Below are 4,476 nucleotides of genomic sequence, written 5' to 3' on the forward strand. Positions count from 1 at the left end.
ACCATGTAGGGACCGGAGCTACTCTTGATCCTTCTCTCCATTCACGTGGCTAGTACGGTGCTTATCCGAGTTGTTGGTGAGTCCTCAATGATTCGAGGGCTATGTTATGTTTCCTACTCCTATGTTTTGAGACTTTAGCTTGCAATTGTATTTTGACTATGAGGGGAGCCGGTAGTATTTCATGGCCCCGTCCTATCTATGTATGTAGAGGTGTGCGTTGGACAAGTATTTTGTAAATGAGCTTGACTCTTGTTCTATGATATCATTTTGAAATGGTTTGCCCTTAGTCCCTATTTCCCGTTAAATAAATGTTGAATGTACTTCCATGACCGATGAAGTGTGATGACAAGTTTGAGAGGCTTGTTTGGGGTTCCTTCGGGTTCCTCATTCGCCATGTCACGTCTAGGCCCTAGGCTTGGGTCGTGACAGGGAGTGGGTGGGAAGCCAGTTGAGGCAGATCAAGAAGTCGAGGGTGACTTCACACTAGCTGCACTGGTATCTAAACTAAATGACTTGACCACCAAAATATCGGAGGTGGAAAACTAGTGCAAACGCCAAGGGAGGTACATACCTCCTCTTGTGCCGAAGAAGTCTAGAGAAGATGAGGAAAGCCCTGTTGAGGAGACACTTTAAATCATTCTCCAAAAGATCACCGATCAAGATCGAGTGTTAGACGAAATAAGAGAGAATGTTGAAGCGTTGAATCAATTGATTGGATGTCATTCTAGATCAATCCAGCACATCAGATCACTCCTGATGTTTGCAATGCCTCAGCTCCATCCAAACGATATATTCGGGTTACCTAGTGACACTAGGCCTAGCTCCAATAACAGAGAGTCAGGCAGGACCTACGTCGAGCCACAACGTTAAATAAGGCGCTTCTTGGGAGGAAACCCAAGGTCATAAATGTAGGATTTTACTTTTATAAATAATAGTGTGTTGTTTGTACAGATTGAGGAAGGAAAGTGCTTGAAAAGATGTATGGTGGCGAGCAACATGTCCTTTTGGCGGATCGCCGACATGATCGGCGTACCTGATCATTCCCGCTGTTTGACTCAATATACCTCAATGGTTGAGTTTGTAAAACTTGTCGAAGTGAGAATTTCATCGGCGTATCGCCAACCCAGTTGGCGATCTCGATGAAGACCGTTGATGTGATGCCCACATGAACTAAATTTTATTTTTCTACTAATTCTCGAAACCACTCTCTTGGGACTTGACCCCAACCCTTGGTTAGGTTATTATACTATTGCATGATCGTAGACACTTGCATTGGAAGTTGTGTCATTGAATACGCAAACATCAGGCCTCGGCCTCCATGTAGCATTCTCAACTAGACGATTCCTCTATAAAACTTTAACGAAAGCTATTTCCTTATTTCTCAATCTCTCGACTTGTCGGTCCAGGATCTCTATCGAAACCTCCTCATAGAAAAGGTTTTCATCAACACCTAACCCTTCTAAAGGAATAATGGATACCGGATCCCCCATATACTTTTTGAGCATAGAAAAATGAAATATCGGGTGAACCGGGGCCAACTCATTTGGCAAGACTAATTCATAGGCAACTTTCCCAATTCGCTTCAAAATTTGATAGGGGCCCACAAACCTAAGACTAAGCTTCCCCTTTTGCCGACTTTGGGCCATCATCAACCTTTCTTTAATGAGTCGGACTTTCTCAATGGCCTCATAAACTAGTTCGGGACCAATTTGAGCAATTTCACCTACTTCAAACCAGCCAATCGGGGAATATAATGATTCAATAACTCAATCAACATACACATAATCAATTGACATACTTCTTTAATCAATCATCCCACATCATGGATTCACAATTTAGAGTTTATGAGGGATTCATGGGTTCTTGGGAGGATTTTGTCATAACTCATCAATTAATTGTCAATTGAACCATAAACCACCATAATCAACCATAAATAAACAATTGAAAATGTTTTTGAAAGAGGACCCACGACTTAGATTGAAACCCTAGGTTTTTTGGGGAAATTGAAAGCTTGAAATTAAATTTTGAAGGGACTCTATATTGTTTTGCTTGCTAAGCAAAATCGAAGAAAACCCACAAAACCAGATCGGCGATCCACCGGAAAAGCAAGAAATCGGTTGTAAATGGGTCAACAGAATGCTTTGATCTATGCGTTTGTTGGTCGTGGGAATGTTATATTGGCTAAATACATAGATTTTAGTGGTAACTTCAACTCCATAGCTTATCAGTGTCTTCAGAAGCTGCCTGCTTCCAATAACAAGTCCACTTATAACTGTGATGGTCATACCTTCAACTACCTTGTTGATAATGGATTCACATACTGTGTGGTTGCTGAGGAGTCTGTTGGAAGACAAATTCCAATAGCACTTTTGGAGCGCATTAAGGATGATTTCATGTCAAAATATGGGAGTGGGAAGGCTGCGACAACTCCTCCTAATAGCCTGAACAAGGAATTTGGCCCTAAGTTGAAGGAGCATATGCAGTATTGTGCTGAACATCCTGAGGAAATTACAGGTTTCAGAAGTTAAGGGTGTTATGATGGAAAACATTAAGAAGGGTCTTGATCGTGGAGAGAAGATAGAGCTTCTTGTTGATAAGACAGAGAACCTTAATCACCAGGCACAAGACTTCAGGAACACGGGAACCCAAATACAGAAGAAGATGTGGCTGCAAAACATGAAAATCAAGCTGATAGTGTTAGGTATCCTCATAGCTTTGATCCTCATCATTGTTCTCTCAGTTTGCAAGGGATTCAATTGTGGAAAGTGAGGATGTTTCTATTGTGATGCTATAGTTGTATGAAAAGCTTTGTCTTATATCAGCATTTACAATTCTGTGAGAATAGAGATGGTGTATGTTTCTGTATGTATTAGCCTACTCACTTTTTTTCTGTTTGTTGGAGCAAAAAGGATCTGAGTTTTCTCTTCTTTATATTCTGGTCTAAATGTCGTGGTATATGATGCCGCCATTGAGATGTCATTTTGTGTTGTTAATGATATGTTCCTTTTTATAAGAAAAAGACCTGCAATGCTAGAAACTCTTGTCAATGATATTCAATTTTTCATCCTAAAAAAAAAAGAAAAAGGGACTTTATGGGTGGAATCTACGCATACGTTAAAATCCACCATACCTTAGGAAGATTTCCACACGAAATTGAAGAAGAAAGGCTGCTCCTTGAACCCTAAGCTTGACCTTGTTCTCGTTCTTCAATGGAGTTTTAGAGAGAGAATATTTGGAGAGGAGAGTTGGTTATGATTTAAGTCTTGTGAGTTATGAAGTTTAAAGTAGTGGTTAATGATTTAGAAGTACATAGATAATTTTATTAAAATGACCCTACATTAATAAAATAACTTTTGGAATTAATGGTCTTGACTTAGTATTGGCCGAGATTGGGGGAGCATTGCAGGCCCTCATCCACGACCTCTACTGTGACGACCCTAAAAGTTAACTAGTGAAACTAGAGCCTTACATGTGAGTTTGGAGTTGGGAACTTGATGAAGTGATGAGCAATGACCGTGACATCCGGAAACTAGTCATTTGAACTAGTGAGTTGTAAGGGTCAACTTTAAATGGTCATATATTTTAGCTCAAAATGAATTAGGTGGACCTTTACCTATCCAATTAAAGGTCTTTGAGTTCTCTTTCCAACGCCACCGAGTTTGCCCAATTAAGACCTTGGAATAAAAAGTTATGCCCGAAATATTGAAGCACTGTCAGGCTGAAAAAAAAAAGGGCGAACTAAGACGGGAAGGGATAGAATTTTTTAAGTTAAGACTTTATGGGTCCTTAGTCCTTTTCCAAAATTGACCCTATGTTATTTTATTCTTTTCCTAGCAACTATAAGACCTTTTTATGACTTAATTCCTTTCATTTAAGTCACTCCTCTTAGAATTAAAAAGAAACCCATCTCCTTTCATATATTTCTCTCTAACTCAAGGAAGAAGAGGAGTTGGAGCTAGGATTGAAGATTTCAAGTGCTTCTTCTTCAATTTTGGTGAGTTTTCAACTTAGAGGTATGCGGATCCTTATCCTTGATTATTCTTTCTTTCAAGGAACCCAATCAAAAGGTTTACAAGGTTTTTCAAATACACACAAAAACCTATTTCGATTCTAGCATGGGTTCTTGCATAAAAAGGTTTTAAATGATGATTTATATGGTTATTAATGATTATTAATGGTTTTTAGAAGGAAATTCCCATGAACCCATGTCTTCTCAAATTCTCTAAATTTGGCCAAAAGTGGGTGTATTGATTTTGTGTAACTGATGGACGATTATTGTGTAGATTGTTGTGGACTGTTCATATATGTATTTATCTATGTGGAATTGTTAAGAATTGTCAGTGAATTGAAGGATGTGGGATGTTAGCCTTGAATGGACAAAATTGTGAATTGGTCTTCATGTTGATTATTGGCTTATGCTTAGCTTAGCTTGTATAGTTGAATGTTGTTATTATCATTGTTATTGTATTGTTAATT

General features: G+C 38.9%; 1 protein-coding gene and 1 pseudogene across 1 annotated transcript in view; one reads left to right on the forward strand and one right to left on the reverse strand.

The window, feature by feature from the left end:
• Nucleotides 1-4,476, reverse strand: part of LOC125870224 (uncharacterized) — a 1,100,495-nt gene that overhangs the window by 754,489 nt on the left and 341,530 nt on the right. The gene's annotated exons all lie outside the window — the stretch shown is intronic.
• LOC125870228 (vesicle-associated membrane protein 722-like) lies at nt 2,047-2,931 on the forward strand (annotated as a pseudogene).

This window comes from Solanum stenotomum, chromosome 7, assembly GCF_019186545.1.
Source record: "Solanum stenotomum isolate F172 chromosome 7, ASM1918654v1, whole genome shotgun sequence".
Taxonomy (NCBI): Eukaryota; Viridiplantae; Streptophyta; class Magnoliopsida; order Solanales; family Solanaceae; genus Solanum; species Solanum stenotomum.